This window comes from Eurosta solidaginis, chromosome 3, assembly GCF_040869045.1.
Source record: "Eurosta solidaginis isolate ZX-2024a chromosome 3, ASM4086904v1, whole genome shotgun sequence".
Lineage (NCBI taxonomy): Eukaryota > Metazoa > Arthropoda > Insecta > Diptera > Tephritidae > Eurosta > Eurosta solidaginis.
Genome location: NC_090321.1, coordinates 147141904 through 147168700, shown reverse-complemented (window position 1 = coordinate 147168700; position 26797 = coordinate 147141904). Strand labels below are relative to the sequence as shown.

General features: G+C 38.4%; 1 protein-coding gene and 2 pseudogenes across 1 annotated transcript in view; 1 reads left to right on the top strand and 2 right to left on the bottom strand.

Moving 5' to 3' along the window:
* Positions 1-17736, top strand: part of LOC137246024 (tRNA (guanine(26)-N(2))-dimethyltransferase-like) — a 31125-nt pseudogene extending 13389 nt beyond the window's left edge.
* Positions 1-18289, bottom strand: part of LOC137244340 (tRNA (guanine(26)-N(2))-dimethyltransferase-like) — an 81047-nt pseudogene extending 62758 nt beyond the window's left edge.
* Positions 1-26797, bottom strand: part of LOC137244344 (protein transport protein Sec24C-like) — a 64762-nt gene that overhangs the window by 22027 nt on the left and 15938 nt on the right. The window lies entirely within an intron of this gene.

Sequence of the window (26797 nt, the reverse complement as noted above, 5' to 3'; positions counted from 1 at the left end):
TACAGATAACAGGGCAATCTCTCAAATATTTTCACCAAGTAAAGGGATACCTATCCACTCAGCAACTCGCATGCAACATTACGCATTATTTCTCGAACAGTATGATTATGTCATTAAGTGCAAGCGCTCAAAAGACAATGGTAACGCGGATGCACTGTCAAGGTTGCCAATTATGGATGAGCGCAATTCCATAGAGGAGGTTTATATGGTTGAAGAAGAATTGTTACAGGAATTACCAATAACAGTTACTGACCTGCAACAAGAAACAAAGTTGGACAAAGCAATTAAATCGTTAGTAGAAGGTTTGAAGTATGGCCGAGTCTGTGAACCTAAAGATCGTTTTGGTATCGACCAGCACGAATTTACGCTACATAATGGATGTTTATTACGTGGAATGCGTGTCTATATTCCTAAGAGCCTTAGACCAAGGGTACTTGAGGAATTGCATACAGCACATTTCGGCATAGTTCGAATGAAAAGTCTAGCCAGAGCTTATGTTTGGTGGAACCAATTAGACAAAGATATCGAGGAGCTAGTACAGAAATGTGTATCGTGTCAAATTACAAGACCTAACCCCAAAAAGGAGCCAAACACACACAGTTGGAAAACGCCTACTAAAGCATTCGAGCGGGTGCATGTAGATTATGCCGGTCCAATAATGGGTAAATATTTATTCGTACTAATCGACGCCTACAGCAAGTGGCCAGAGGTACATGTGACTCCCAATATGACCACAGAAACTAAGATAGAAAAATGTCGTGAAATATTTTCGCAATTCGGCATTCCGAACATTCTGGTGAGTGACCACGGGCGGCAATTTAATTCCAACGAGTTCCAAAATTTTTTGAAGGAAAATGGAATTATCCACAAACAAGGTGCACCATACCACCCAGCTACAAATGGTCAAGCTGAACGTTATGTGCAGACAATCAAAAACAAGCTCATTGCAGCGAAATGCACTGCACATTCACTCAAGGCGGAATTATCAAAAATATTACTAGCTTATAGGCGTACCATTCATCCAGTAACGAGCAAATCACCGTCGATGCTGATGCTAGGGAGACAAATTCAATCGAGATTAGACTTACTATTACCGCATAATAACCCCAGAAACTACCATAAAGTTATGAGGTCGACACAAAAGAGAATGTCGAATGGTGATAGAGTTGCAGTACGAGATTACCTCTCAAAAAACAAGTGGCAGTTCGGAGTAATCGAATCGTGCAAAGGCGATGCGCACTACAACGTGAGACTTGACGATGGTCGCGTTTGGACAAGGCATACAGATCAGGTGAGAAAATCGGGAGTAGGGCTCAGCGAGCAAGCAACAACTTCAGACGAAAGACAGATAACAAGCAAAACAGTAACGCCAAATGAAAATACACTACTCGAAAACCAACCAACATTAGCACACCAATGCGACAACTCATCTCATATTTCAAATTCTAAAGAAACCACGGAGCCGAAAGAATTGGCAACAACATCGGCCAATAAAGATGTGGCCGAAGTTCAGCAGACACCAGCCACTGACGCAGAGCAAAACCCTCAGTTGCGACGTTCGCAGCGACAGCGCAAAAAAAACCAGAGCGTTTATGAAAAAGCAGAACAATACAAATATTTATTTCTTAAATCATTTCATTTACATCATGTACACAAATATTAAACTCTTCATTTTCTTCATTTTCTTCATTTTCATAATGTTTCACATTTAATTTTAAGAGCACTGAAATAATGATACATAGCAAACAAAAAAAAAAAAAAAAACAAAAAGCAGAACAAGAATCAGTAAATTTTGAGGGGAGAGAGAGATGATATGTTGTTACATTCTTTACACATTCTTCATGCATATGTACATACACACATCTCTGTGTTCTCATATTTGTATAAGAGATTCTCAGTTATCTATTATTTCCCCTTATAAATTACTCATAAGTATACATTCCGTTACTCTGTAAAGTAAAACATGTATATATAATATCATCAGAGCATCAAATAAACAGTCTCAACGAAGTATTAAACACACCAACAACATATTGAAAGTTGATAAGATTGCGTGGTATAAATTTAATAATATAATCTTAGAACTACAAGAAATAGATGAAGAAGCACAATCACTGCAACGTCTATTGCATGACTTATATAAAAAAAGATATAAAAGCAACAAGTGGTATAAATCCTAGAAAGCTTCTAGTATTTGCCAAGAGGACGGAGTTGTTTTATAACATAGGTCCTGGTTTTTGATAGGATTTTTCAATTTGGTCGTAAAATAAACTTCTGGTAGCACTACGGACTAATTCTGCCTATGTGAGGTCCGCCTGCAAAATCACAATTAAATCCATGCAAAAACTCTTTATACACAAAATGTTTTCCTGTGTACAACAACATTACAACAACCACAAAATTGTCTGTCTTCAGATTATTGTTTGTGGAGGTCAATACGCGTCGTTTGGCACCACTCCCGATATTTTTCAGAATTTCAAAACGCCATATCTGAGCATAAATTCAATACATTTTTACGTGAGATAATAAATTATGTGGGGTTCAAAAGGTATTAACACGCTCTTTTCTTTAAAATTACGTAAAATTGTTTATATTTCATAATTTATTTAATAATTTGGGAAAAATTTAAACAACGTGACATCAGGACGGACAAGGCGACAGCTGTTTCGATTATACCTTGTAAATCTCTTCAAAGCCTTTTCTCCCGGGAGTGGGAGTCGAACTCCCACCCCTACGATAGTTGAAATGGTTGTAAACGCATTCAGCTACGTCATGCCTGTTGTGAAGTCTTTCCCAATTGCCTTCTTTATGCATATTTTAATCTTTTACACATTGCATACTTCGTATGCAATTATGTGTTAAAGCTATGCTTGGTACGGCGGTTTTCAAAGAAACTTTGGTTTTTGTTGCTGTTTTCGTTCTATTTATAGAACTACAACGAATTAACCAATTTTGTCTGTTTGTATGATTTTTAATAATCGGGGATTGCCCATATTGCTTTTTTTTTTTTTAAATGTATGAAAACATTTATTTGAAGCAATTTTTTTAATTTTATAATTTATTTAATAATTTGGGAAAAATTTAAACAACGTGACATCAGGACGGACAAGGCGACAGCTGTTTCGATTATACCTTGTAAATCTCTTCAAAGCCTTTTCTCCCGGGAGTGGGAGTCGAACTCCCACCCCTACGATAGTTGAAATGGTTGTAAACGCATTCAGCTACGTCATGCCTGTTGTGAAGTCTTTCCCAATTGCCTTCTTTATGCATATTTTAATCTTTTACACATTGCATACTTCGTATGCAATTATGTGTTAAAGCTATGCTTGGTACGGCGGTTTTCAAAGAAACTTTGGTTTTTGTTGCTGTTTTCGTTCTATTTATAGAACTACAACGAATTAACCAATTTTGTCTGTTTGTATGATTTTTAATAATCGGGGATTGCCCATATTGCTTTTTTTTTTTTTTTTGTTTTTTTAAATGTATGAAAACATTTATTTGAAGCAATTTTTTTAATTTTATAATTTATTTAATAATTTGGGAAAAATTTAAACAACGTGACATCAGGACGGACAAGGCGACAGCTGTTTCGATTATACCTTGTAAATCTCTTCAAAGCCTTTTCTCCCGGGAGTGGGAGTCGAACTCCCACCCCTACGATAGTTGAAATGGTTGTAAACGCATTCAGCTACGTCATGCCTGTTGTGAAGTCTTTCCCAATTGCCTTCTTTATGCATATTTTAATCTTTTACACATTGCATACTTCGTATGCAATTATGTGTTAAAGCTATGCTTGGTACGGCGGTTTTCAAAGAAACTTTGGTTTTTGTTGCTGTTTTCGTTCTATTTATAGAACTACAACGAATTAACCAATTTTGTCTGTTTGTATGATTTTTAATAATCGGGGATTGCCCATATTGCTTTTTTTTTTTTAAATGTATGAAAACATTTATTTGAAGCAATTTTTTTAATTTTATAATTTATTTAATAATTTGGGAAAAATTTAAACAACGTGACATCAGGACGGACAAGGCGACAGCTGTTTCGATTATACCTTGTAAATCTCTTCAAAGCCTTTTCTCCCGGGAGTGGGAGTCGAACTCCCACCCCTACGATAGTTGAAATGGTTGTAAACGCATTCAGCTACGTCATGCCTGTTGTGAAGTCTTTCCCAATTGCCTTCTTTATGCATATTTTAATCTTTTACACATTGCATACTTCGTATGCAATTATGTGTTAAAGCTATGCTTGGTACGGCGGTTTTCAAAGAAACTTTGGTTTTTGTTGCTGTTTTCGTTCTATTTATAGAACTACAACGAATTAACCAATTTTGTCTGTTTGTATGATTTTTAATAATCGGGGATTGCCCATATTGCTTTTTTTTTTTTTTTAAATGTATGAAAACATTTATTTGAAGCAATTTTTTTAATTTTATAATTTATTTAATAATTTGGGAAAAATTTAAACAACGTGACATCAGGACGGACAAGGCGACAGCTGTTTCGATTATACCTTGTAAATCTCTTCAAAGCCATTTCTCCCGGGAGTGGGAGTCGAACTCCCACCCCTACGATAGTTGAAATGGTTGTAAACGCATTCAGCTACGTCATGCCTGTTGTGAAGTCTTTCCCAATTGCCTTCTTTATGCATATTTTAATCTTTTACACATTGCATACTTCGTATGCAATTATGTGTTAAAGCTATGCTTGGTACGGCGGTTTTCAAAGAAACTTTGGTTTTTGTTGCTGTTTTCGTTCTATTTATAGAACTACAACGAATTAACCAATTTTGTCTGTTTGTATGATTTTTAATAATCGGGGATTGCCCATATTGCTTTTTTTTTTTTTTTTTTTAAATGTATGAAAACATTTATTTGAAGCAATTTTTTTAATTTTATAATTTATTTAATAATTTGGGAAAAATTTAAACAACGTGACATCAGGACGGACAAGGCGACAGCTGTTTCGATTATACCTTGTAAATCTCTTCAAAGCCTTTTCTCCCGGGAGTGGGAGTCGAACTCCCACCCCTACGATAGTTGAAATGGTTGTAAACGCATTCAGCTACGTCATGCCTGTTGTGAAGTCTTTCCCAATTGCCTTCTTTATGCATATTTTAATCTTTTACACATTGCATACTTCGTATGCAATTATGTGTTAAAGCTATGCTTGGTACGGCGGTTTTCAAAGAAACTTTGGTTTTTGTTGCTGTTTTCGTTCTATTTATAGAACTACAACGAATTAACCAATTTTGTCTGTTTGTATGATTTTTAATAATCGGGGATTGCCCATATTGCTTTTTTTTTTTTTAAATGTATGAAAACATTTATTTGAAGCAATTTTTTTAATTTTATAATTTATTTAATAATTTGGGAAAAATTTAAACAACGTGACATCAGGACGGACAAGGCGACAGCTGTTTCGATTATACCTTGTAAATCTCTTCAAAGCCTTTTCTCCCGGGAGTGGGAGTCGAACTCCCACCCCTACGATAGTTGAAATGGTTGTAAACGCATTCAGCTACGTCATGCCTGTTGTGAAGTCTTTCCCAATTGCCTTCTTTATGCATATTTTAATCTTTTACACATTGCATACTTCGTATGCAATTATGTGTTAAAGCTATGCTTGGTACGGCGGTTTTCAAAGAAACTTTGGTTTTTGTTGCTGTTTTCGTTCTATTTATAGAACTACAACGAATTAACCAATTTTGTCTGTTTGTATGATTTTTAATAATCGGGGATTGCCCATATTGCTTTTTTTTTTTTAAATGTATGAAAACATTTATTTGAAGCAATTTTTTTAATTTTATAATTTATTTAATAATTTGGGAAAAATTTAAACAACGTGACATCAGGACGGACAAGGCGACAGCTGTTTCGATTATACCTTGTAAATCTCTTCAAAGCCTTTTCTCCCGGGAGTGGGAGTCGAACTCCCACCCCTACGATAGTTGAAATGGTTTATATTTCATTTATTTCGGTTTTACAATTAACATTTCAAGTTCGTATTGTTTTGCGTTGTACGCTACTATTTTAGGTTACATAGACACGTTTAGTTCACATTTACACATGTTTTAGTTCAAATTTATTTATTTAGTTAAACATTTTTACTTTGCACTTATGCTTCGGCATATACAAAAAAGAAGTTATTTTTACTTGCCGTGGCGCGTCCCATTCACTACTCAACTTCATATGAACTGTCCTCAAGCGCCAACTATGACTTTGAAATTTGTCTATTCGCTATTTTAAAAGTTCCGTTATCCCTTTGTTGCTTGTTTGCATTTTATCTTATTTATTCATGTTTCTGCTATTAGTCCGTTGTCCGCCTGCAGTCGCTTTATGACATACAGTGTTGTAAAATGTCCTAATTACTTTGAGGCTCCCACATCCGGCCATCCTGAGTTTAGTTCGCCTCGAACGATGGGTCGAATGCCTTCATGTACTCCGCTACCGTTGTACTACGTCTTGGACCCTCGTGGTCTCCTACCTTCTCCACTTCGTATCTACCGTGATTCAATTTCTTGGTAACTCTATATGGTCCTAAGTATTTTGGTTTCAGTTTTAACCCTGCGCCGAACTGGGTACGCTTGATGGCTACCAGTTGGCCTTGTTTATACTATATTTCCCGTTTTCGTTTAGCGTTAAAATTTGTCTTGTTTTCTTCTTGAATCTTCTCTATGTTCTCTTTTGCCGTCTGTCGGACTTCATAACGTTCACTATCTATCTCTTCGACTCTAAGTTCTTCTAACATTTCCCTAAGTTCCGGTACATCCGCAACCCTCATTTCTAACCCCGTTAGGATTCCAAAGGGTGAGAATTTTGTGGTTCTGGGAGGAGTATTATTTATAGCGCGTTGTACTCTATCTACATGTTTGTACCAGGACTTTGGATCGCCGACGCAGAGTTTAGTTAGCATTGGCAAAATAACTCTATGAATCCTCTCGACTTGACCGTTACCTCTAGGGACACCTGTGGCTATGTTTAAAAGTTGTATATCTTCGCTTACGCAATATTCCCTGAAGGAAATTGACGTAAACGCGGTACCCCTGTCAGAAATAATACGTTTCGGATTGCCGAAAATTGACGACTGCCCTTTTAGTATGTTGATCACCGATTCTGCGCCCGTGTTCTTCGTCGGATAAAGCCATGTGAACTTTGAGAACGCATCGATTACAACAAATAAGTAATTGTATTGCTTGTTTGTCGTTTCCATTGGCCCTAAGTGGTCTACATGATAAGTATCCAATTGTTGGTCCTCCTTATTGATCGGAGTCAGAAATCCCTCTTTTTTCCCCGCCTTCGCTTCCGAGACAATACATTCCATGCACGATCTAACAAACTTTGCTACCTTCTTTGCCAACTGTGGCATGTAATACTTTTTCTCGATTGCTTCTTGAGTTTTTTTGTTAGAAAAATGTCCCTGGTTATGCGTGGTTCGTATAATTTCGTCCTCCATCTGAGATGGGATAACCACTAACGTCTTAACTGGATCTTTGAATAAAATGTCATTGTATAGGTAATAATCTTCGTAAGGACCTGTTTCTAGTACTTTCCTAACTGCCTTAATCCAATCATCGTCCATCTGAGCTAACTTCAACCGATGACTTAATGTATCCTCCAATAGCAAGCACGACATTCTACTGAGCGCGTCTACATGTCTCATTTTTGTTCCGCTACGGTGTTCGATAGTGTAATCAAAATCCTGCAAATACAAAGCCCAGCGTGAAACTCTTAACGGTACATCACGCTTTTTTAACGTCATCGTGAATGCATTGCAATCGGTTACGATTTTAAATTTGATGCCTATCAGGTAAACCCTCCATTTTTTTAGTGCCTCAATTATTGCTAAAACTTCCAACTCATACGAGTGGAGTGTTTCCTCAAATGGTTTAGTTTTCCTGCTCATATATTGCACAGGATGAAATTCTCTATAGTCGACGTCTCTTTGCAATAAAACCGCGCCATAGCCGTATATACTTGCATCTGTGTGGACCTCAGTGACTGCTTTAGGGTTATATAAAGCTAAAACCGGGGCCGTAACCAAAGCTACTTTAAGTTGCTGGAATGCGGCTAGCTCCTCGTCTCCCATCTGAAACCTATTGTCTTGGCGGAGAAGCTCAGATAGCGGCTTTGCTATAATCGCGTAACCTTCAATAAACCTTCTGAAATACGACGTTAACCCTAAAAAGCGCTGAAGACTTTTCTTTGAAGTTGGTACCGGAAAACCCTCTACTGCCTTTGTCTTTGCTAAACATGGCTTAATTGTGCTATTTTCTATCACATAACCTAAGAATTCAACTTTTTTCTTCAAGAACTGACATTTTTCCCATTTTATCTTCAAACCACTTGCGGATGCAACTTCCAGAACGAGTTCCAAGCTCTTCATGCCTTCCATTTCGTCTTTCGCCGGAATAATCAAGTCATCCATGTATACGACTACCACGCCTGATTGTATTAGAGGGCGTAATACTGCCGTTATGTACCGTGAAAAGACTGCGGGTGAGTTGGAAATTCCGAATGGGACATAGAGGAACTCGTATTGACCACTATGGGTCACGAACGACGTATATTTTCTGGAATCTTTCTCTATAGGCACGTGGAAGAACCCATTTGACAGGTCGAGCGTCGTGAAGACTTTGGCGCCTTGAAGTCGTTCTAAAACGTCGTCAATTAACGGCATAGGGAAATTGTCTCTATAGATTTTTTCTCTGGCGGTAATCGCAACAAAGTCTTTTACTTCCGTCTTTTTTCGATACCAAAACCACAGGTGACGCATATTCCGAAGAGCTGGATTGGATGATGCCTTCTTCCAGCCACTTCGCAATTTCGGCGTCTACCCAACCCCTATCTTCATATGAAAGTCTCCGTGGCCTTTGATATACTGGCTTTTCATCGGTTAAAATGATCTTCATTTCTACTGGAGACATTTTACTTCTCACGGGTACATAACTTTTAACTAAAGACCTAATTTTTGCCCCTTGGAGTGCATCTAAGTGCGCCAGATCTAACTCTTTCTCTCTTTCTTGGCTTTCCGCCGTGCATATATTTCCAAATTCATTAAAAAGTTCGAACGTCTCTTCTTTTCTACCAACAACTGACTTAGTGTCCGTAGCTAATTTGCTATCAACGACTGACTGTCCACCAGCAACTGCACTACTTCTTTCTATTGTTATTGGCTCACAACTCGCGGACACAGTTCCCCGTTTTCTAAATTGCACTTCATCATTCTTTATTACTATGTCCACCCATTTCAAAACGTCATTGTCAATAATAACACCGAATCTGGAATCTCTCTCGCGAACAACATGAAAGTTAATAACAACTGCGGAGTCATCAAACTCTACTTCGGTCTTAAACCCACCTAAAGTTATCAAGGCACTATCGGCTATACCGAATAGTTGATGCTTTTCGTTGGTTAACTCGAATTCGCCTAATGATACCAACACGTCATATCTAATCAAGCATAAATCACATCCTGTATCTATGAGTGCTGAATGTACGAAGCTCCGAATTTTAATGTCTTTAAAAATAAGTCCGCCCCGTGATACAGTTCTGCTTTTTGTACTCATCATGGTTGCATTAAGCGATTCTGCCTTCAACTCCTTTTTGGGGTTTTTACAATTCGACGCTATATGACCCAGTTGACCGCATTTAAAACAAGTGACTGTAGCCTGGGGACAATTACGCAAAATGTGGTTTGTTTCACCGCACCGAAAACAGCGTTTATCTTGTTGGTGTTGCGCTTGTTTTGGTAACTTCCCAGATTGTTCGCTTGATTTAACTGCAGCTGCTCGGCTACCTCCCCGGATTTTCTCGTAAACTCTTATTTGTTCTTTTAACTCGTTTATGTTTCCTGCCAGGTAGAGATTTGCCTTGTTGGACCTCGTATCTGGCAAGCCATCTATAAAATATTCGATTATGCTAACATCATCTAAATCAATCATTTTCCCTATTTCCATGAGGTTGTACAAGTACTCTTTGTAATCTTCGTTATACTGTTTTCGCCTATTGCGCAACATACGATGCACTTCATTCGCAGATACTGCTGAACCAAATTCTTCTTTTAACGATTTTTTCAAAGAGTCCCAGTCTTTTATACCTTTTTGGCACTGAACAAACATCTTAGCACCACCTTTTAGCAATTGCTTTACATAAATAAATTTTTGCAATTCATTCCACTGCACTGCTGCAGCGTTCTCCTCAAAAATTTCTAACCACTTTTCTATTGATGCTTGGCCTGAACCTGAAAAATAAGACAAAGAATCTTCGATGTCACGAAGTGTGAAGGGTGTTCTAGTTGTTTCACGCACTCCAACGGCAACGGAGTGTACAGAGGAAGCATTCTCGAAGACTTCGTCTTCGTCATCGCTAAGCTCAATTCCATAATGCTCCATAAGTCTGTCTTGAAGGACTACCTTACGACCACTTGTGGAAAGCCCTAGTTCAGTGAGTTTGCTTTTCAAATTACTTACGGTCAACCCTAATATTTCATCTCTATCCATTGTGCCACGGTAAGCTTTATAACTTTTTTTTGGTATCTACCTTGTTATAATGTATTGAAATGGATATTCTTATTTTTTGCAAAAATTAGTACTAAAAGCAATTCTACAATACAATCGAGTTAGTATATAAACTTATACTTATCGTTAGTTTGTCTCGACAGTGTTCAGCTTTCTCATTTGTAAGTGCGGCATCGGCTCGTATCAACAACTGCAACTTAGTAGGTGTAAAGTTTCTTCCATCAACTGCAACATAGGTTCGCCAAATATTATCACTTATCGGAATCGTAGATTTACTGCTGGGCTACTTCGACTTATTCGCCCATGTCAGTACAGTAACACATCAACGGTTGGGCTTTTACTTAGTCGCCCACAACAACAACATTTAAGTTTTACTGCTTGGCTACTCGACTTGTTCACCAACAACAGTACAGTAACACATCAACGGTGGGGCTTTTACTTACTCGCCCACAACAACAACATTTAAGTTTTACTGCTTGGCTACTCGACTTGTTCACCAACAACAGTAGAGTAACACATCAACAGTGGGGCTTTTACTTAGTCGCCCACAACAACAACATTTAAGTTTTACTGCTTGGCTACTCAACTTGTTCGCCAGCAGCAGTATAGCAACACTTCAAGGTTCGTGTTCCGTTGTTCATTAAACGGACGCCGCAAAGCGACAAAATTTATTATTTCTTTTTCACGCAAAATATGAGCGATGAGCATAACGGCTTTTCAACGATAGGGTTTTGCATATAGGCACCCCAATGTATAACTGTTCTATCGCATGACTTCAATTAAACCCGATATGAATTTTTGGTACAGTTTTATGCAGATATTGCTGCATTTCTAGCACTGAATTTTTCACAACAATCTGTGACAAGCTTTTTTTTTTTGTATGTACGTGTGTGGCTTAACGGCTTTAGCACAAATAATCGGACGGCGCATGAAATAAGTTTTTATTAAAAAAATTTCCGCACTTCTGACACCATTTGTGGGGTTCAAAAGGTATTAACACGCTCTTTTCTTTAAAATTACGTCAAATTGTTTATATTTCATTTATTTCGGTTTTACAATTAACATTTCAAATTCGTATTGTTTTGCGTTGTACGCTACTATTTTAGAATACATAGACACGTTTAGTTCACATTTACACATGTTTTAGTTCAAATTTATTTATTTAGTTAAACATTTTTACTTTGCACTTATGCTTCGGCATATACAAAAAAGAAGTTATTTTTACTTGCCGTGGCGCGTCCGATTCACTACTCAACTTCATATGAACTGTCATCAAGCGCCAACTATGACTTTGAAATTTGTCTATTCGCTATTTTAAAAGTTCCGTTATCTCTTTGTTGCTTGTTTGCATTTTATCTTATTTATTCATGTTTCTGCTGTTAGTCCGTTGTCCGCCTGCAGTCGCTTTATGACATACAGTGTTGTAAAATGTCCTAATTACTTTAAGGCTCCCACAATTATATACTTGTTTTACTTTATTATCTATATAATATACAGGCACCTTCGAATGCATCGTCTCAATAACTGTGAAGATAAGCCTTACGTATGTCCCTACTGTCCACTGAGATATACTAACAATCCTGCCCTGGTCAAACACAAAGAAACTCATGAAGGGATCAAGCGACAACCGTGCGATATTTGTGGTAAAAATATTGTGATATTGCATTTAAAAACACACAAACTAATTCATAGTAATGAAATACCGCATAAATGTAAATTTTGTGAAAGGCGGAAGGTTATAATACAGACATCATCTTAACGTACCTTAATTTATTTCAACTTTTCATTTTGGTTCCGTTAAAAAGCTTTACCTACGCTCTCAATCTACGCCGTCATATACGTACTCATACCGGTGGAAAACCATACAAATGCGAATACTGCGAATGCACCTTTGCTGTAAGCGGTCCAGTGCTGTCGCATTTACGTACACATCTGGGCAAAATAATTCATAGATGTGAGTTTTGCCCATCAACTTTTCCTCACTTTACGGAGTTACGTACGCATTTAACTACGCACAAAGACGAAGATCCAGAAACGTGGGAGCGAAATATGACAGCCTTAAAGGAGGAGGAGGCTAAATTAAAGCAAAATTTGGCCACTAAAATTCAGCAGCCGCCAAAACCCAAACGAAAATATACGTGTAATTTCTGCAACAAGGGTAAAGGTTTATAAGACAGTGTGATTGTAAATGATATTCATTTTACTGATTGTTAATTCACAGATTTTACAACTTCATCTAAGCTAAAGCGCCATATACGTATGCATACCGGCGAGCGACCATACTCGTGCTCAGAGTGTGGGAAATCATTCTCATTGAAATCGTAAGAATATACAATAGGGTTCAGAGTTTGAACGGCCGGCAGTTAAAAATGGATTTATTTTAAAAGTTAATAAAAAAACCTTATATCTAAACATACCCGTAAAACGAAAGACACAAAAACAAAAGCTCAGTAAAATGGGACAACTAAATGAAACCTTATATCCATATCGCCTGCTGATTGGAATATCACCCGGTTGTTGTTGTAGCAGTTAGGTGGGGCGAAGCACTGCTACAACAATATCACCCGGTCTCGGGTGCCGTTTCGAAAAGCACCTTTCTCAGAAAACATTTGAATAACCCCGTATATTAGAAAAGCCCTATCATAGAATTCGGTTGAAGAATGCCCTAACTCAGATTTGGCTTCAAAAATGACCGATCTGAGCTCAAATACAACACATTTTGACAATAGCTGGAGTGTTTATGAAACAAATTCTAAGATAGGGCGTTCTTCAAACGAATTCTGAGAAAGGAAGTTTTTGAAACGGCAGCCGAGATTTGGTGATATTCCACTCAGCAGCCGATATGAATATATGGTAAGTCTCATTTTTACCGACCTTTCCTTTCCTTTTTAAAAATGTGCTTAACAAAACTTTTTTTTCTTTTAATGCACTCTTAAAATGAATCCATAAGCACTGTAACGTTAACAACTTTTTCATACTTGTTTTTTGATTTGTATTGAGAGTGGCGATTTTAATATTAGAACGGCTAATTTAGACAATTAAAATAACAAAAATTACTACAAAGCCAAATTTTAGTGAGGACCTCTAGTTTACCATAAAAATATTAAAATTAAAAGTCCCCATCTATCCTATTCGAGCTAAAAAAAAATTACTCGAGGTCAAAGGTCATTGCCTTAATAGCACCGCAGAAAAATTCCTCCAATTCTTTTCTCCTAGAGAGAACAATAATTGGGGAATAGGAATTTCAAATCTTCGAAGTCAGCTGATTTGCCAATTGAAATTTTGTTGCGCATTTCTATTTTTGTTAACAAATTAAAAGTTTAGTTATTGTTGTGAATTTGTTTAAAATTGAGAAAAAAAAATATAAGCAAAGCAACAGGGAGCAACAAACGAATGATGCAACCATCTTTCACACGTTGTTATTGTAGCAGTGCTTCGCCCCATCCAATAGGTGCGACCGATCAGAAATTATCATCAATATCCTCTAACGGGAGTCCAAGGAAACTTGCTGTTTCGACAAGGGGGACCATAATAAAAGGGGTGTTAGAGGCGTTGATTACACATTACAATTAAAGAGATGGTTGGTGTCATGTGGGGACACATTGCAAGCGGGGCATACATTTTGTATGTCGGGGTTGATTCTGGATAGGTAAGAGTTTAACCTGTTACAGTATCCAGAACGAAGTTGAGCTAGAGTGACTCGCTTTTCTCTGGGGAGTATGCGTTCCTCTTCCGCGAGGTGTGGATACTTTTCTTTCAGTACTGGATTCACCGGGCATAACGGTCCGACGCTTGTTTATGGAATTCACCAAGGACCTGCTTGTGTTTTTCGCTTCATACGGCTGGGTTCTCAGGAGCCGTATTTCCTCAAAATGCTTACGGAGATGACTCCTTAGGCCCCTAGGCGGTGCTGGTTGACCAATCAGATGTCTGTTGGGATGCTCAGGTTTCTGGGTATTCAACAGGAACTGTTTGGTCAGCATATCATTTCTCTCCCTGATGGGGAGTATTCTCGCCTCATTATGCAGATGGTGTTCTGGGGACATAAGAAGACAGCCCGTGGCAATTCTGAGAGCAGTATTTTGGCAGACCTGTAGCTTCTTCCAGTGGGTAATTTTTAGGCTTGGCGACCATATGGGTGACGCATAGAACTTAATCGGCTGGCTAATTGCTTTGTGTGTAGTCATGAGCGTTTCTTTATCCTTTCCCCAGGTACTGCCAGCGAGGGATTTGAGGATTTTGGTACGGCTCTGATTTCTCGGAACAATTGCGGCTGCGTTCTCACCAAAATGTAGATCCTGATGAAAGTCACACCCAAAATTTTAAGGTGTAAGACAGTCGGTAGGGTAATGTCATATGGTCGACATTTGGCGCGGCCATGTTTTAAAAAGGATCACCGATGATTTGGTTGGTTACAATATCAGGTTTCGCGAGGCGACAAAACTGGAGAGATTAGGGAGATAGCTGTTTATTTTATTACAAAGCTCATCGGTGTAGGAAACAATAGCATAGGTGTAGAAGCAATAGTGACTCCTTCTGGTGGTAAAGGTAGCTATTGATATGTAGAAGTTAAACAGAAATTTGATGAATATGAGTTTTTTTTAAGTTATTGTAAAAAAGCGTTGAGGATTTTTAATATCTTACGAGGTACCTTCGTACATGTTTCTAAGAATGAAGAATGAGACCTATTCAAACTTCGCTATACTTTAACATACGATACTTTACCCCATTTTAACACAACTATCATTTATTGATTTTATTAAATTTTATAAAATGTTTCTTCCTCCACAGTTCCATTTCCGTATTGGATGGTAAATATGGCTTTCGCATTTTCTCCATCAATAACTGACAAGGTGGAAAAAATCTATGCGCGTAAATCGCAACATATATTGGTCGAGCGTTTCTTCAATAGCTCTCTAGTGGTGATGGTGACAGCAGAAAAACCCAACTGTTTACAAATGTTACAATATATCAATTGCGTCTACGGCTCAAATACCCACAGTATATGAATGAATCGAACGCACCTAATTGTCTGCCTAACGGATAGTATACATATTCATAAAATCGAAAATATTGCATCAAACGAACTGGGTCTGAATACTGAAACAGTACACATATTCAAAATCGATGAGGAGGCTGTGATGATGGTATAGGGTGAGTTGTTGAATAACATACGAAAACCACTTTAACCCATCTATATATTTGCATTACAGCTAAAGCTTTACAAACAGCAAAAATTGTTGACGCCAAGCAATTGGAAAAGGCAGTGAAGAATTCATCACACTGTACGGATGGTGTAAAGTTAGAAACTGCTGTTGTAACAGCTGCCACCGACACAACGGTCATCTCTACTTCGCCGAGTAACGGCTCGTCCGACTATCTATCGAAGACAGTATAATCATATCTTTTGCCAACACAGGTTAGCGATGTGCTTGCACAGGAAAAGATTTCAATTGGAAAACAAAAACCAATTAAGAGAGTTTATTTATTATTAAAGTATTTACTTTTCTTTATATCAACAGCATTAATTTAAGTTGCAATATCACGTACATATATAATAAGGGATGTGATACGATTGCTGTCGGAATTAGATTTGAAACCAATCAATACTCCTGCTAAGGGTTGTAGAATTATTGCTTGAATAATTAGATTTAGAACAATAATAAGTCTGACTTAATTACAAGTCGTACATTTTTAAATTCATCAATTACGACAGCAATCGGATTCTACGACACCTTTGAATATTCTTGATCTGAAAAAAGAGTATACCTAATCTGAATTTCTACTAAGCTTTCAGTTGTAGATTATTCAAATAATTAGAGTTTTTTCTAAAGCTTAAAATTATTTTCTACTCGCTTAGAAAAGATTTCAATTGGAAAACAAAAACCAATTAAGAGAGTTTATGTTATTATTAAAGTACTTACTTTTCTTTATATCAATTGTATTAATTTAAGTTGCAATATCACGTACATATATAATAAGGGCTGTGATACGATTGCTGTCGGAATTAGATTTGAAACCAATCAATACTCCTGCTATGGGTTGCAGAATTATTGCTTGAATGATTAGATTTAGAACAATAATAAGTCTGACTTAATTACAAGTCGTACATTTTTAAATTCATCAATTACGACAGCAATCGGATTCTACGTCACCTTTGAATATTCTTGATCTGAAAAAAGAGTATACCTAATCTGAATTTCTACTAAGCTTTCAGTTGTAGATTATTCAAATAATTGGAGTTTTTTCTAAAGCTTAAAATTATTTTCTACTCGCTTAGAAAAGATTTCAATTGGAAAACAAAAACCAATTAAGAGAGTTTATGTTATTATTAAAGTACTTACTTTTCTTTATATCAATTGTATTAATTTAAGTTGCAATATCACGTACATATATAATAAGGGATGTGATACGATTGCTGTCGGAATTAGATTTGAAACCAATCAATACTCCTGCTATGGGTTGCAGAATTATTGCTTGAATGATTAGATTTAGAACAATAATAAGTCTGACTCAATTACTAGTCGTACATTTTTAAGTTCATCAATTACGACAGCAATCGGATTCCACGACACCTTTGAATATTCTTGATCTGAAAAAAAAAGAGTAAATCTAATCTGAATTTCTAATTAGCTTTTAGTTGTAGATTTAAAGTGATTCAAATTATTGGAGTTTTTTCTAAAGCTTAAAATTATTTTCTGTTCGCTTGGAAAAGATTTCAATTGGAAAACGAAAACCAATCAAGCGAGTTTATTTATTATTAAAATACTTACTTTTCTTTATATGAACTGTATTAATTTAAGTTACAATTTCATGTGCATTATAATAAGGGATGTCGTGATATGATTGCTGTCGGAATTAGATTTGAAACCAATCAATACTCCTGCTAAGGGTTACAATAATAAGTCTGACTCAATTAATAGTCGTACATTTTTAAGTTCTTCAATTACGACAGCAATCGGATCCACGACACCTTTGAATATTCTTGATCTGAATTTCTACTAAGCTTTAAGTTGTAGATTATTCAAATAATTGGAGTTTTTTCTAAAGCTTAATATTATTTTTTTGCTCGCTTAGAAGAGATTGGAAAACAAAAACCAATTAAGCGAGTTTATTTATTATTAAAGTTCTTCTGTTTTATTTGAACTGGATTAATATAAGTTCCAATTTCATGTACATATATAATAATATTGAAAATAATAAATATTGAAAATTCAATTTTTTTGGTTCATATTTTATTCAAATGGCTGTTCCAGGTAAAGTAAATCTGCAGGTAAAATTCACGTTATATGGCGGTTATATAAATGGTAAAACCGCAGTAAAATTGATTGTCAAATGGCTCGAAAATGTAGAGTGAAATGACGGAAAAATGACTGCCATTTGACGAGCATTGTGACGTGTGTGAGTAGCACAGTGCTATGCTCACATCCTATAAGTGGGAGCGGAATGCACGATCACATTAATAGGAACGAAACGGAAAATTTGGTCACAAAAGTTCATCACGCCCATGCAAACGTGACTATGAATATAACCGCTGCAGAAAGTCACAATGACCGTAAAATGACTAGTAAAATGACGTGGAGCGTTTTTGCAGGGGTATACACATATAAAATTTGTATAGAAATTTGCAAATTTTAACACCAAATAACTTTTAAATTATAAGTTTGCGCACTTTAAAATATATATATTTGTGATCTGGAGAACTCCCTCTTAATTTTAAAAATTTCCGGAGATATTCCATTCAAAATTGAAAAAATTTTCCACCACCAAATGTTTTGCTGTCTCTGCTGAATTAGAAATGGTGGATTTTTTTGCACGCAAAAATGACGTATTATGATATCCCTATAAAAATAATAAGTGAGAGAGAGCACGATACATTGTGGGAAAGCAAAATTTGTCAGCATGCTATTTCATTTGCACAATTTTTCATTCCACATCGTCACCCCTGTCAAAAATTCGTGTAGCTGTGTGCGTTTTTGGTCACACGATTTTTGCAGGGTAGTGATAGGGAAAAAGGTAGGATTCCCCCTCAATCATGTCTGCCTGGGGTGGTCAAAACAAAATTTTGTTAGTTTCGTGCGGGTGGCATCGCCAAAAATTCCCATGACATTGCCGAACTTTCAATAACACCTGGTTCAATGGTGTAGGTGGCTCATCTCATCAGCTGATTTGATTCGTTTCGTTGTACTGACTTAGAGATTGTCAAAAGGAGATGGAAAGCGCAAAATGTAAACAACACATTGGCAATTATTTAACGCGTGGTGATCAATTGTTAGCTAATTAAGCGCACAAATTTCCCACAACACACACAAGTTGCGAAATCGTACGCTTTCTGTACATTCCTTTCGCCTAACATCAACGCGAAGATTTTGACAGCCTGGCAAAAAAAAGTATGTTGCGGTAGAGATGGGCCAACCATATGGTCGAACCATACAATAATGGCAGTCACAGTTAGATAAAAACGGAGCCTTTCCATGGCGCAGCCGCAATAAGAAGTGGAATTTTTTTTTTCTCTTTATCGGCTTGGTAGGCCATTTTGAATGATTATAAAGTTAATGGCAAGCGTCGGTGATGGTTGAAAAAAAAGAAAACTTTTCAAAGAAGAAGTGAAGTACAAAACGAAATTTGTGCCAATTTTGGTCATCGTCAAGTGATTGGAAGGAAACTAAATTTCTCATAGAAAGGTTATTTCAATCGTTGTAATCAAGTAAAAATTTTGGCTTAGAACGAAAATTGTAATTTGGCAGGGCACACGCCACATCGCAAAAACTGGGGTAATGATTATGTTTCTATTTCATAAAAGGCGTCCCCAAATGCTACGTGGCTGGCGAAAGTAAACCGATTCAATAGTAGAGGACCTGCTGTACATTATACACCCACGACTGAACCATTTGAACGCGACGAGTTTCTGGTGAAGTGGAACCTGTGCAAAATATACCACTGCCTTTAATTGATACACCTAAATCGCATGAAGGCATATAAGGCGGAGGAGCTATTATTAAGGATTTTCATGAGCTTCAACGGTTGAAGCATTGTGGTCGCGAGTGGTTGCGAGCAACACGCTGACACTATAAAGCGGATTCCTAGACCGCATACTTCACCACCAAAGAAAGAAATTGCTAATAATCCGAAATAAATTGTGCAAATCATTTGGTGTATGCTATATAACTAAGGTGTAATTTTATTTTGGAGATTTAACAGTGCTCGCTAGTTGTATGATTGCTTTTTAAATGAATGTTTCGAGATGTGTATTCAACACAAAATTCTGGGTGTTTAACATATTAACTGCATGGGAAAACTCCTTTCATAGTGTAACCAAAATGGCTCCGAGGAACTGATTACATAAAGATATAACTAATCACAAAACAAATAGATACTGTCGAAGGCGTGGGGGGATATTAAACATAATTGAGGAAAATTAATGGTGAAGCTGAGAAGCGCCAAACACTAAATCGTAACGTGGCCAAGACACCTTATATTCGACGCTGAGTTTGCCACCACCACCAATAACGTCAACACCGCGCGCCAAGGCTGCGGGCCATATCCACCAACAGTACCAACCCAGCGCGCCACCGTTACCAACAGCGTCAACACCGCGCGCCATAACTACCAACAGTACCAACCCAGCGCGCCAATACCGCGCGCCACCGCTAACAACAGCGTCAACACCGCGCGCCGTAACTACCAACAGTACCAACCCAGTGCGACAATACTGCGCGCCACAACCACCAACAGCGTTAACACCGCGCGCCATAACCACCAACAGCGACGACTTCATCAGCAAAAACAACATCACCAGTAACCACGCCGGCAGAGGCCTACGGAACGGACTCTTGCCGGCTATGTAAGTACCAGCCACCGGGTGAGTCGCCGCCAAGTAGTTAGTAGCATATATATATCTTGCAAATTAAAATAAGCCGAAAAAGGAAGTTAGGAATAGACCACTATGATATATGAGTGGACTTAAGCATTTAAATAAATTTGTTATTTTTTGTGTGAATTTTAATACTTAAGGCGAGATTTCCGTAAAATTATTTTTCCCAAACATTAGATTTTCGGTAATGGCTTCGACATGGTTTGAGGATTTTCCTTTTCTGGAATTTAATGAAGTTTTTTTTTTTGAACACTGTCGAACTTCCAACGAAAATAAATGAGGGGCGATAATCGGAAGCTTTGTTATTACTTTTCAATGCTATTTTCGTACCCACGGCTGTAAACAATTCAACTTTCTTTCTATTCAATTTAATGAATTTATGACAAATTTTTGAAATAACACCATTTAAAATATACATCCATTTAAAATATACATAAATGTATGTATATGCAAAATCGTAGAAAGGGAAGTAAATCAAATTATATGAACTGCATTTAATCTTTTTGCATAAGAATTTATTCTTCATACACTACGTACGTATATGACGCCTGGGCGTGTTCATTTGAATATACTAAAATTATAAGGAAGCGCACTTTTGAAAGACGAACACTATTGCCGTTGACGGCCAATAAGTATTGAACTTTTTCCGCTATCTAGTTATGAAAATATAAGCGTAAATATTTACGGTATACCGAATTTGAAAATCTCGGATTATTAAATTTTAAACCAAAGTAAATATAATTAAAGAATGGATGTCAAACGCTGAAGCATGATAATTATATGAGTACGTAAATATACATGAACTTTAAACGTAACTTAGTAATAAAAGGAGTAGCTAAATGCTATAAAAAGGCGTAAGGAACGTTGATGAGCTTAAAGTCTATAGCACTTGCGTTATACGCATATAGACCGATATGCATACATACATGAAATTACACACCTATAAAACTGCCTTTGTTCACATGCATTCATCTATACAAACCGTATTATACAATTCAAAGACAGGATGTTTCCGCGTAATTCTTCAACTAAAAATGTTGCTTTAGCTGTTATGTTACAACATTCAAAACTGATTATGGAAGATTAATTTGTACATTTTTTTTTTTGTTATCGATAGCTTTTAGTTTTTTTGGCAATATATATTATTACCTAACGTTTTAAGTGGATCCAAGTTAGGTTTAAATTTAATTAAAAGAATGGAATACAAATAACTAAGAGAAAAAAAAACTGAATTATGATGAAAGATCATAAGTAAACTTGAAAACATTATTAGAAAGAAATATGCGATAAAATAATGATAAAAATAAAATAATAAATAAAAATAAAAACAAAAATAAAACAAAAAAACGTTTTTCAAAGAAAAGGTTTAAAAATATTAATAAAAATAGAAATTCTTCACCTTAAAATTGAAACCAGAGATTTTCTAGCTTCAGCCCAGTTAGGTACAGCTCACACATACAATTTCAAAAAAAAGGATGCACATATTTTTCGCTTTTAATCCTTATTATATATAGCTATTATTTGATAGGGTAAGATATTTGGCTTCATTTATATCGGTATATATACAAATTTTATTATCTATTTTTGGCTGAGGGGAAAAATGTAAATGCAAGCGTTGGAGGAGAAGCAAAGAAGAAGAGAAAAACAAAATATTTAACTTTTACCGATTGTCGTTTTGAATGACTAATTCGCAAAGTCATGAATAGTTTGTTTTGATACTTCGACAATTTTTTGTAAGACAACTTTGGTTTATAAAAGCTGAAACCGTAACAGGAAAAAATTTTATTATAAATTAGCACACGTTTTTTCTCTTTTTGGTTTATAATTAAACTTTCATTTATAACTAGATACACTTCATATGACTACGTCAAAACTTACACTAAATAAAAAAAAATTTTTTTTTATAAAGTTAAAGTTTTGCCTAAGTCTTCATTGAAATGAATTATAAATAAATAAGTATTAAAAATGGAAATGCTGGCGACGCCATTTATTTAGAAGGCACTTAGGAAAACAGGTAAGGGGCCACCGAAATTTTAGGTGCGTCGGTGGCCATTGATTTTGAGGGTGGGATAAGCACAGGGCGTCGCAACACCACCCGCGGCGCCCCCTATATATATTCGGCCCTTTTCTTCTTTATTTTAATTTTTCAGCTTTTTTTTATTATTTGATTTTCAGAGTGGTAACCGGTCGATTCCGGTTCGGTATTTTTTTTTCTCGTTATTTTTTTTTTAATTTGAATTTAAATTTTTGAATGTTAACGGTCTGTCCGTGACATCCGGTTCGGCCGGATGTTGTTTTATTTTGAATTATAAGCGTTTTGAGTCGTCTCTGCGCTTCTGTCAGTTTATTTTAAATTTGACAGCTGCTAGTTTGATAGGCATGATAGGAACTTTTTTCTGAACAGTAAGGCTGGCAAGGACCCGCCCCAGCCGACAATGACTAGCCACTGTGCACCACCACATTATGCCGACCACCTTCCTTACTGCTTTCATCGTAAATGCGATTCCATAACAGATGGCGCCCAACGGGATTTGGTGCCTGAGGCGCTGTCGCGCTGATCATTCTGGGTCAACTTGTGAAGTTGACCATCCCACCAGCCCGAGGTGAGCAGCCGCAGGAGCAGCCACCTGCGTTGCGGTGGGATGGTTGGACAGATCAAGTTGTCCGAAGTGATCATCGTTGACAGTTGCTGAGGGCGCCATAACAGATGGCGCCCAACGTGGCGCCTGAGGCGCTGGCCGCGAGGGTCAGTCGGGTCAACCTGTGAAGTTGACCATCCCACCAGTCCGAGTGACCAGCCACAGGAGCTGCCACCTACGTTGCGGTGGGATGGTTGGACGGATCAGGTTGTCCGGGCTGGTCATCGGGGGCAGTGGCCGAAGGAGCCACGAGACTGAACGTCGTGTCCTCCGAATTTTTGTATTCACCCGAAGAGGCAGTGCTGCACGCACTTAAATTTTTTTTAGTAAATTGGGGGTTTTTTATGTTGCCGGAATGTTGTCCGTTAGTCGGCCTAGATAAAATATGTGTCCGCTAAATTGGGTTTTTTTTTGTACAATTTTTTTAGTTTTTTTTTAGTTTTAGCCGAATTAGTTTCGTTGATATGAGTGTGTGAGTGAGTGAGTTGTAGGGCCCCAGCTCATAGTGCCACCTGGATTGTGACGGGTTGAGCTGGGATTCAAAGTGGCACTCCTTCCTGTCCCACCAGACTGGGGGAGCGGTTCCTAAACCGCTCCACCCATTGCGGCGGAGGCAGGAGGGGTGTCCAGTGAGAATGGACGGGAGGCCTCAACACCCCCAACCAGTCCCAGGGGCGAGCCCCTGGAAACTGCCCCTGCGTTGCGGCTGGGCGTGTTGAGACCAACCCGTGTGTGCCTGGTACCGACCCTAGTGGCCCCAACCAGTCTCGGAGGGGGGGCCTTAAGACCCCCTCGCACTGCGGTTGGGAGCACTAGGGACAAGTATGAATGAATTTATGTGACTTTTTTTTTGTTGTACCCCGTGCCTTCTGGAGGAATCGGCCCATCAGCATTCCCATTAATTATACAAAATATATATATAACTAATACATTTTTTTTGCAGCTTTGACTTTTTTCCGTTAGATACGGCTATCTATACTAATAAATACTAAATGCTTGCGAGTTTTTTTTTGGTATTTCCTCTCGTACTTTTTTTTTATATACCTATATATAATTTTTTTTAAACCAACCCATCGTCTAGAATATAGGGTGGAAGGGGGGTGAATTCAGACCTTTTACCTAACGGCCTTACGTTTGGCAGTAAATAAAAGTCTTTTTTCTTCGAATACCAGGATTTGACAAACTACGACCAAACAAAAAAAAAATTTTTTTTTTAATTATTATGTCACGCGGGCAGTCGTACGGCCAACCGGGCCAAAATACTCCGTTTGGGAGTGCAGGAAGCTTTCGGGGGAGCCAGAACCGGGGCGGTAGTAATAGGGGGGTTTTCCCCAAGGCCAGGCGTCCCTTGGTGGTGCACATCCCAGTAGGTGGACCATATGCAGATCCCGCGGGGCCGAATATGGGCTCGGACTTGAATGACCCTCGCAATAAGCTGGACAGACCTGGAAGCACCAGTAATCCGAATGCTCCCCTATTGAACGCGCATGATATCTCGGGGCTAATGACCAATGTGTCGACCTACGCACCGGATGGAGCTGGTGCCTTACCATTACACCAAGGAGTTGGAAACTTTGGAGAAGCTGCAGGTGACCAGGCGAATACCCCAGGAATGCAGAACGAAGCTACTCGTGGAGGCTCGTGGGTGGACGTGCTACACCAGCTGTTCCAGGCTTGGCAGGAGGAAATGCGGAGAGAGATGGGTTCAATCAGAAACAATATGGACCAGCTCAACGCCGCTCTCGAATCCGCGCAGCAATCAATTTATCAAAACCGGAACGCGAATAGGATGGACCGTAACCCACTTCTAACAGTAATACCACCAATATACCCTGCTCCGAGCATCATAGTAGTGAAACCGCAGGAGTGGAAAATCGCGTTCGACGGCACTGGGAGCGTAGCAGATTTCCATTTTAAGCTGAACACCTTGTGTGAGCGCACACAATGCACGGACGAACAAATAATGGCTAGTTTCCACCTGTTTCTTTCCGGGCGGGCCGAAGAATGGTACTGGCTTTTCACGAAACAAAACCCAAACGCGACATATGCCTTTTTCTGCTACTCATTAAAAAGAGAGTTAGGTACTTTGAAAACTGACTACGAGATCATGATGGAGATCTCCATGCGAAAGCAAAAAGCAAGTGAGTGCTATGACATGTTCCACACGGACATTATCTCCTTGAACGCACGCTTAAGGGAACCCATGTCGGAGCTTCTACTGATTGACATAATGAAAAGAAACGTCAACAGTAGCCTTAAGCTGATGCTTTTCAACACAGATGTAAGGACCCTTCATGATCTACGCGATGTAGCACGCAGAGGTGAACAAGTGCTGAAAGAAAGCAAGCTGTTGGGAGCCACTTACCCAGGACGGCATGTAAACGAAGCACGCGTGACAACCCCGGACATGAGGATGGAAGGCGAGAACGGCGGAATGGATCCGCAGAAAGAGGCGCTGGACTGTCGACGCAACAGGAGACCGGACTATTCGGGAATCCAATGCTGGAATTGCAATGGCAATGGGCCCCTCCTATATATATTGTGAGGAACCCATTAAAAATCCTTTTTGTTTCAAATGTGGGTATAAGGGTGTATTTACTCCTAAATGCCCTAGGGACCATCGCAGGCAGGGAAACCAGTACCCGAGCGAGAAGGCGGGGGAACCTCGGTCGGCTTCATAGCTCCCACACCAGCCGGTGCTCGAGCTGTCGTCCCGTGCACCGAACCAGAGGGTGAATCTCTGCATGGAGGTGATGAGCTTCCGAGGTGCAGTAGTACCCTGGCAAAGGAACACCCAAACGTGATAATAACTTACCCTGACAGTACGGAGAGTTCTAATAGTTCTGAATCCGAGAGTCAAACGTCCTCATCCGCGATGGGCGAGCCGATGAAGATTCTGCAACGCCAGCATAGGGATGTCGCTTGCCAGGCGCAATTTCCACCAAACCTTGAAGAAAGGGAACATAGATATGAACAAATAAGACCTATCATTTTTAAACAATACCCGGTATCGGACGATATTCTTAAGTGCAGGAAGAGATACCACATGAGGGTACAGGAGCGTAGACTGCTACACCACGTTAACGCTTACAGAGAATGAAAGGCCTCTCGTAAAGGCTAAGATTAAGGATAGTTTTCTCGTAGGGTTGTTGGACTCGGGAGCCAACGTCTCCATCTTAGGGAAAAATGGATTAGAATTCCTAGAGGATAACGGCTTCGATTATCAGCCCTTACATGCGTTTGTATATACCGCGGGCGGCAACAAGCAAAAAATTTTAGGCTCAGTATCCCTACCAGTCACCTTCAAACATATCACAAAGGTTATTCGTTTTTACCTTGTTCCCTCATTGCTCCAAGAAGCGTACTTCGGGGTAGATTTTTGGAGAGCATTTGCGTTAGCTCACGAAATATTCCCAAGCGTAGAGTATATAGAGATTAGACTTGAAAAGGAAGAGGAACTTAACCTCCATGAATTGTCACCAGACCGGAAATTAGAATTGCAAAAGGTTATCGAGACGTTTCCTTCGTACGAGAAATTAGGCCTAGGGCAAACTAAAATAGTGGAGCATCACATCGACACCGGTGATTCCTTCCCATAAAAAGCAAACATTTCCCTCTTTCGCCACCGAGGCAAGCCGAAGCTTTTAGCAAACTAGACAGGTTACTCGAATTAGGAGTTATAGAAGAATCAAACTCCCCGTGGTGTAGTCCTGTAGTACTGGTCCGGAAACCAGGTAAAGTTAGGCTGTGCATCGATTCGAGGAAG